We start from the raw sequence: 8,020 nt of genomic DNA, 5'->3' as shown, positions 1-8,020 counted from the left end.
GAGCTGACAAGAGCTGTACGGAGGATGCAACTTTTTTTGGAAGCAACATCTTTAATTAAAACTAAAATAAACAACCTCACAGTGTTCAACAATTCAAGTAGGAGTTCATGCACTTTGACCATGAATTCTTTGTTCTTGTTCTTCAAGATTGTGCCGATCTGGATAGTTTTGAAATCAAAGATATCTACATTTTGGATCATGCAAATTTACGGAAGACGACAAGTCACTCAAGTCTGAGTAAAGGTAAAGTTCAAAAGAATTGAGAAATAATTACAGTAATGAAAAAAATAAACATGGAAATACATACATGTAAGAATACATATAGCAACAGGCTAAATGAATGAATAAATATGGAACAAAACAAATGAAAGAATGCTTAAAAAATACAGCAGTGTTAATTACAGTACCGAAAAAAAGAGAGCAAAAAAAGCAATTCCAACTTGTTGGTTCGAAGATGAATGTAGTTGAACTACCAGAGAGCTACTGCAAAATGTATAGGTGCACTACTAGTGTGATTACATGTAGTTGAGTACTCCTCAACCCCAAACTGCGTCTTCAACAGTTTTGAGAACCTCTGGGGTTCATCGTCTTTAAATAGCTTGTTTTCACTTGGTACACTCGCTACGGCCATACCACCCTGAACACGCCCGATCTCGTCCGATCTCGGAAGCTAAGCAGGGTCGGGCCGGGTCAGTACTTGGATGGGAGACCGCCTGGGAATACCCGGTGCTGTAAGCTTTTTCTTTTCCGTCAGCAGAGGCGCTAGTAATGGTCAAATGAAGCAAAAGCAAAACACTGTCTTCATTTTCTGAGCTCACTAGATGCCACTTTCTGTTCAACAAAGGGTTGAAAAACACACTGAATTGCCATTCCTTTAACCCTTTTCTTTGAACAGGGATTGCCATCTAGTGAGCTTAGAAAAATAAAGACAGTGGTTGCAAAGCTTCATTTCACCATCGCCAGAGGCGCTACTCCTCCTTTGCTGGAGACAGAGCTGACAAGGAAACTGTACGGAGGATGCAACTTTTTTTTTGGAAGCAACATCTTTAATTAAAACTAAAATAAACAACCTCACAGTGTTCAACAATTCAAGTAGGAGTTCATGCACTTTGACCATGAATTCTTTGTTCTTGTTCTTCAAGATTGTGCCGATCTGGATAGTTTTGAAATCAAAGATATCTACATTTTGGATCATGCAAATTTACGGAAGAGCGACAAGTCACTCAAGTCTGAGTAAAGGTAAAGTTCAAAAGAATTGAGAAATAATTACAGTAATGAAAAAAAATAAACATGGAAATACATACATGTAAGAATACATATAGCAACAGGCTAAATGAATGAATAAATATGGAACAAAACAAATGAAAGAATGCTTAAAAAATACAGCAGTGTTAATTACAGTACCGAAAAAAAGAGAGCAAAAAAAAGCAATTCAACTTGTTGGTTCGAAGATGAATGTAGTTGAACTACCAGAGAGCTACTGCAAAATGTATAGGTGCACTACTAGTGTGATTACATGTAGTTGAGTACTCCTCAACCCCCAAACTGCGTCTTCAACAGTTTTGAGAACCTCTGGGGTTCATCGTCTTTAAATAGCTTGTTTTCACTTGGTACACTCGCTTACGGCCATACCACCCTGAACACGCCCGATCTCGTCCGATCTCGGAAGCTAAGCAGGGTCGGGCCGGGTCAGTACTTGGATGGGAGACCGCCTGGGAATACCCGGTGCTGTAAGCTTTTCTTTTCCGTCAGCAGAGGGCGCTAGTAATGGTCAAATGAAGCAAAGCAAAACACTGTCTTCATTTTCTGAGCTCACTAGATGCCACTTTCTGTTCAACAAAGGGTTGAAAACACACTGAATTGCCATTCCTTTAACCCTTTTCTTTGAACAGAGATTGCCATCTAGTGAGCTTAGAAAATAAAGACAGTGGTTTGCAAAGCTTCATTTCACCATCGCCAGAGGCGCTACTCCTCCTTTGCTGGAGACAGAGCTGACAAGGAAACTGTACGGAGGATGCAACTTTTTTTTTGGGAAGCAACATCTTTAATTAAAACTAAAATAAACAACCTCACAGTGTTCAACAATTCAAGTAGGAGTTCATGCACTTTGACCATGAATTCTTTGTTCTTGTTCTTCAAGATTGTGCCGATCTGGATAGTTTTGAAATCAAAGATATCTACATTTTGGATCATGCAAATTTACGGAAGACGACAAGTCACTCAAGTCTGAGTAAAGGTAAAGTTCAAAAGAATTGAGAAATAATTACAGTAATGAAAAAAAATAAACATGGAAATACATACATGTAAGAATACATATAGCAACAGGCTAAATGAATGAATAAATATGGAACAAAACAAATGAAAGAATGCTTAAAAAATACAGCAGTGTTAATTACAGTACCGAAAAAAAGAGAGCAAAAAAAAGCAATTCAACTTGTTGGTTCGAAGATGAATGTAGTTGAACTACCAGAGAGCTACTGCAAAATGTATAGGTGCACTACTAGTGTGATTACATGTAGTTGAGTACTCCTCAACCCCAAACTGCGTCTTCAACAGTTTTGAGAACCTCTGGGGTTCATCGTCTTTAAATAGCTTGTTTTCACTTGGTACACTCGCTTACGGCCATACCACCCTGAACACGCCCGATCTCGTCCGATCTCGGAAGCTAAGCAGGAGTCGGGCCGGGTCAGTACTTGGATGGGAGACCGCCTGGGAATACCCGGTGCTGTAAGCTTTTCTTTTCCGTCAGCAGAGGGCGCTAGTAATGGTCAAATGAAGCAAAAGCAAAACACTGTCTTCATTTTCTGAGCTCACTAGATGCCACTTTCTGTTCAACAAAGGGTTGAAAACACACTGAATTGCCATTCCTTTAACCCTTTTCTTTGAACAGAGATTGCCATCTAGTGAGCTTAGAAAATAAAGACAGTGGTTTGCAAGCTTCATTTCACCATCGCCAGAGGCGCTACTCCTCCTTTGCTGGAGACAGAGCTGACAAAGGAAACTGTACGGAGGATGCAACTTTTTTTTTGGAAGCAACATCTTTAATTAAAACTAAAATAAACAACCTCACAGTGTTCAACAATTCAAGTAGGAGTTCATGCACTTTGACCATGAATTCTTTGTTCTTGTTCTTCAAGATTGTGCCGATCTGGATAGTTTTGAAATCAAAGATATCTACATTTTGGATCATGCAAATTTACGGAAGACGACAAGTCACTCAAGTCTGAGTAAAGGTAAAGTTCAAAAGAATTGAGAAATAATTACAGTAATGAAAAAAAATAAACATGGAAATACATACATGTAAGAATACATATAGCAACAGGCTAAATGAATGAATAAATATGGAACAAAACAAATGAAAGAATGCTTAAAAAATACAGCAGTGTTAATTACAGTACCGAAAAAAAGAGAGCAAAAAAAAGCAATTCAACTTGTTGGTTCGAAGATGAATGTAGTTGAACTACCAGAGAGCTACTGCAAAATGTATAGGTGCACTACTAGTGTGATTACATGTAGTTGAGTACTCCTCAACCCCCAAACTGCGTCTTCAACAGTTTTGAGAACCTCTGGGGTTCATCGTCTTTAAATAGCTTGTTTTCACTTGGTACACTCGACTTACGGCCATACCACCCTGAACACGCCCGATCTCGTCCGATCTCGGAAGCTAAGCAGGGTCGGGCCGGGTCAGTACTTGGATGGGAGACCGCCTGGGAATACCCGGTGCTGTAAGCTTTTCTTTTCCGTCAGCAGAGGGCGCTAGTAATGGTCAAATGAAGCAAAGCAAAACACTGTCTTCATTTTCTGAGCTCACTAGATGCCACTTTCTGTTCAACAAAGGGTTGAAAACACACTGAATTGCCATTCCTTTAACCCTTTTCTTTGAACAGAGATTGCCATCTAGTGAGCTTAGAAAAATAAAGACAGTGGTTTGCAAAGCTTCATTTCACCATCGCCAGAGGCGCTACTCCTCCTTTGCTGGAGACAGAGCTGACAAGGAAACTGTACGGAGGATGCAACTTTTTTTTGGAAGCAACATCTTTAATTAAAACTAAAATAAACAACCTCACAGTGTTCAACAATTCAAGTAGGAGTTCATGCACTTTGACCATGAATTCTTTGTTCTTGTTCTTCAAGATTGTGCCGATCTGGATAGTTTTGAAATCAAAGATATCTACATTTTGGATCATGCAAATTTACGGAAGACGACAAGTCACTCAAGTCTGAGTAAAGGTAAAGTTCAAAAGAATTGAGAAATAATTACAGTAATGAAAAAAATAAACATGGAAATACATACATGTAAGAATACATATAGCAACAGGCTAAATGAATGAATAAATATGGAACAAAACAAATGAAAGAATGCTTAAAAAATACAGCAGTGTTAATTACAGTACCGAAAAAAAGAGAGCAAAAAAAAGCAATTCAACTTGTTGGTTCGAAGATGAATGTAGTTGAACTACCAGAGAGCTACTGCAAAATGTATAGGTGCACTACTAGTGTGATTACATGTAGTTGAGTACTCCTCAACCCCCAAACTGCGTCTTCAACAGTTTTGAGAACCTCTGGGGTTCATCGTCTTTAAATAGCTTGTTTTCACTTGGTACACTCGCTTACGGCCATACCACCCTGAACACGCCCGATCTCGTCCGATCTCGGAAGCTAAGCAGGGTCGGGCCGGGTCAGTACTTGGATGGGAGACCGCCTGGGAATACCCGGTGCTGTAAGCTTTTCTTTTCCGTCAGCAGAGGGCGCTAGTAATGGTCAAATGAAGCAAAGCAAAACACTGTCTTCATTTTCTGAGCTCACTAGATGCCACTTTCTGTTCAACAAAGGGTTGAAAAACACACTGAATTGCCATTCCTTTAACCCTTTTCTTTGAACAGAGATTGCCATCTAGTGAGCTTAGAAAATAAAGACAGTGGTTTGCAAAGCTTCATTTCACCATCGCCAGAGGCGCTACTCCTCCTTTGCTGGAGACAGAGCTGACAAGGAAACTGTACGGAGGATGCAACTTTTTTTTTGGAAGCAACATCTTTAATTAAAACTAAAATAAACAACCTCACAGTGTTCAACAATTCAAGTAGGAGTTCATGCACTTTGACCATGAATTCTTTGTTCTTGTTCTTCAAGATTGTGCCGATCTGGATAGTTTTGAAATCAAAGATATCTACATTTTGGATCATGCAAATTTACGGAAGACGACAAGTCACTCAAGTCTGAGTAAAGGTAAAGTTCAAAAGAATTGAGAAATAATTACAGTAATGAAAAAAATAAACATGGAAATACATACATGTAAGAATACATATAGCAACAGGCTAAATGAATGAATAAATATGGAACAAAACAAATGAAAGAATGCTTAAAAAATACAGCAGTGTTAATTACAGTACCGAAAAAAAGAGAGCAAAAAAAAGCAATTCAACTTGTTGGTTCGAAGATGAATGTAGTTGAACTACCAGAGAGCTACTGCAAAATGTATAGGTGCACTACTAGTGTGATTACATGTAGTTGAGTACTCCTCAACCCCAAACTGCGTCTTCAACAGTTTTGAGAACCTCTGGGGTTCATCGTCTTTAAATAGCTTGTTTTCACTTGGTACACTCGCTTACGGCCATACCACCCTGAACACGCCCGATCTCGTCCGATCTCGGAAGCTAAGCAGGGTCGGGCCGGGTCAGTACTTGGATGGGAGACCGCCTGGGAATACCCGGTGCTGTAAGCTTTTCTTTTCCGTCAGCAGAGGGCGCTAGTAATGGTCAAATGAAGCAAAGCAAAACACTGTCTTCATTTTCTGAGCTCACTAGATGCCACTTTCTGTTCAACAAAGGGTTGAAAACACACTGAATTGCCATTCCTTTAACCCTTTTCTTTGAACAGAGATTGCCATCTAGTGAGCTTAGAAAATAAAGACAGTGGTTTGCAAAGCTTCATTTCACCATCGCCAGAGGCGCTACTCCTCCTTTGCTGGAGACAGAGCTGACAAGGAAACTGTACGGAGGATGCAACTTTTTTTTGGGAAGCAACATCTTTAATTAAAACTAAAATAAACAACCTCACAGTGTTCAACAATTCAAGTAGGAGTTCATGCACTTTGACCATGAATTCTTTGTTCTTGTTCTTCAAGATTGTGCCGATCTGGATAGTTTTGAAATCAAAGATATCTACATTTTGGATCATGCAAATTTACGGAAGACGACAAGTCACTCAAGTCTGAGTAAAGGTAAAGTTCAAAAGAATTGAGAAATAATTACAGTAATGAAAAAAAATAAACATGGAAATACATACATGTAAGAATACATATAGCAACAGGCTAAATGAATGAATAAATATGGAACAAAACAAATGAAAGAATGCTTAAAAATACAGCAGTGTTAATTACAGTACCGAAAAAAAGAGAGCAAAAAAAGCAATTCAACTTGTTGGTTCGAAGATGAATGTAGTTGAACTACCAGAGAGCTACTGCAAAATGTATAGGTGCACTACTAGTGTGATTACATGTAGTTGAGTACTCCTCAACCCCAAACTGCGTCTTCAACAGTTTTGAGAACCTCTGGGGTTCATCGTCTTTAAATAGCTTGTTTTCACTTGGTACACTCGCTACGGCCATACCACCCTGAACACGCCCGATCTCGTCCGATCTCGGAAGCTAAGCAGGGTCGGGCCGGGTCAGTACTTGGATGGGAGACCGCCTGGGAATACCCGGTGCTGTAAGCTTTTCTTTTCCGTCAGCAGAGGGCGCTAGTAATGGTCAAATGAAGCAAAGCAAAACACTGTCTTCATTTTCTGAGCTCACTAGATGCCACTTTCTGTTCAACAAAGGGTTGAAAAACACACTGAGTGCCATTCCTTTAACCCTTTTCTTTGAACAGAGATTGCCATCTAGTGAGCTTAGAAAATAAAGACAGTGGTTTGCAAAGCTTCATTTCACCATCGCCAGAGGCGCTACTCCTCCTTTGCTGGAGACAGAGCTGACAAGGAAACTGTACGGAGGATGCAACTTTTTTTTGGAAGCAACATCTTTAATTAAAACTAAAATAAACAACCTCACAGTGTTCAACAATTCAAGTAGGAGTTCATGCACTTTGACCATGAATTCTTTGTTCTTGTTCTTCAAGATTGTGCCGATCTGGATAGTTTTGAAATCAAAGATATCTACATTTTGGATCATGCAAATTTACGGAAGACGACAAGTCACTCAAGTCTGAGTAAAGGTAAAGTTCAAAAGAATTGAGAAATAATTACAGTAATGAAAAAAATAAACATGGAAATACATACATGTAAGAATACATATAGCAACAGGCTAAATGAATGAATAAATATGGAACAAAACAAATGAAAGAATGCTTAAAAAATACAGCAGTGTTAATTACAGTACCGAAAAAAAGAGAGCAAAAAAAAGCAATTCAACTTGTTGGTTCGAAGATGAATGTAGTTGAACTACCAGAGAGCTACTGCAAAAATGTATAGGTGCACTACTAGTGTGATTACATGTAGTTGAGTACTCCTCAACCCCAAACTGCGTCTTCAACAGTTTTGAGAACCTCTGGGGTTCATCGTCTTTAAATAGCTTGTTTTCACTTGGTACACTCGCTTACGGCCATACCACCCTGAACACGCCCGATCTCGTCCGATCTCGGAAGCTAAGCAGGGTCGGGCCGGGTCAGTACTTGGATGGGAGACCGCCTGGGAATACCCGGTGCTGTAAGCTTTTCTTTTCCGTCAGCAGAGGGCGCTAGTAATGGTCAAATGAAGCAAAGCAAAACACTGTCTTCATTTTCTGAGCTCACTAGATGCCACTTTCTGTTCAACAAAGGGGTTGAAAACACACTGGATGCCATTCCTTTAACCCTTTTCTTTGAACAGAGGTGCCATCTAGTGAGCTTAGAAAAATAAAGACAGTGGTTTTCTAAGCTTCATTTCACCATCGCCAGAGGCGCTACTCCTCCTTTGCTGGAGACAGAGCTGACAAGGAAACTGTACGGAGGATGCAACTTTTTTTTGGAAGCAACATCTTTAATTA

The 8,020-nt window shown here is 39.6% G+C and overlaps 8 non-coding genes across 8 annotated transcripts; all 8 read left to right on the top strand.

The window, feature by feature from the left end:
* Nucleotides 1-620: 620 nt before the first annotated feature.
* Nucleotides 621-738, top strand: LOC144514908 (5S ribosomal RNA). The gene has a single exon (XR_013501621.1). It is a non-coding gene; the product is annotated as a 5S ribosomal RNA (ribosomal RNA).
* An 880-nt stretch (nt 739-1,618) lies between these two features.
* LOC144514912 (5S ribosomal RNA) lies at nt 1,619-1,737 on the top strand. The gene has a single exon (XR_013501624.1). It is a non-coding gene; the product is annotated as a 5S ribosomal RNA (ribosomal RNA).
* Nucleotides 1,738-2,614: 877 nt separating this feature from the next.
* LOC144514906 (5S ribosomal RNA) lies at nt 2,615-2,734 on the top strand. The gene has a single exon (XR_013501619.1). It is a non-coding gene; the product is annotated as a 5S ribosomal RNA (ribosomal RNA).
* An 879-nt stretch (nt 2,735-3,613) lies between these two features.
* LOC144514913 (5S ribosomal RNA) lies at nt 3,614-3,732 on the top strand. The gene has a single exon (XR_013501625.1). It is a non-coding gene; the product is annotated as a 5S ribosomal RNA (ribosomal RNA).
* An 876-nt stretch (nt 3,733-4,608) lies between these two features.
* Nucleotides 4,609-4,727, top strand: LOC144514910 (5S ribosomal RNA). The gene has a single exon (XR_013501623.1). It is a non-coding gene; the product is annotated as a 5S ribosomal RNA (ribosomal RNA).
* Nucleotides 4,728-5,603: 876 nt separating this feature from the next.
* Nucleotides 5,604-5,722, top strand: LOC144514909 (5S ribosomal RNA). Its single transcript, XR_013501622.1, has one exon. It is a non-coding gene; the product is annotated as a 5S ribosomal RNA (ribosomal RNA).
* An 874-nt stretch (nt 5,723-6,596) lies between these two features.
* Nucleotides 6,597-6,714, top strand: LOC144514907 (5S ribosomal RNA). The gene has a single exon (XR_013501620.1). It is a non-coding gene; the product is annotated as a 5S ribosomal RNA (ribosomal RNA).
* Nucleotides 6,715-7,589: 875 nt separating this feature from the next.
* On the top strand, nt 7,590-7,708 carry LOC144514905 (5S ribosomal RNA). Its single transcript, XR_013501618.1, has one exon. It is a non-coding gene; the product is annotated as a 5S ribosomal RNA (ribosomal RNA).
* The last annotated feature ends 312 nt before the right edge of the window (nt 7,709-8,020 follow it).

The sequence above is a fragment of the Sander vitreus genome, unplaced genomic scaffold (assembly GCF_031162955.1).
Source record: "Sander vitreus isolate 19-12246 unplaced genomic scaffold, sanVit1 ctg752_0, whole genome shotgun sequence".
NCBI classification, from domain to species: domain Eukaryota; kingdom Metazoa; phylum Chordata; class Actinopteri; order Perciformes; family Percidae; genus Sander; species Sander vitreus.
This window is presented reverse-complemented; position numbering and strand designations above follow the sequence as displayed.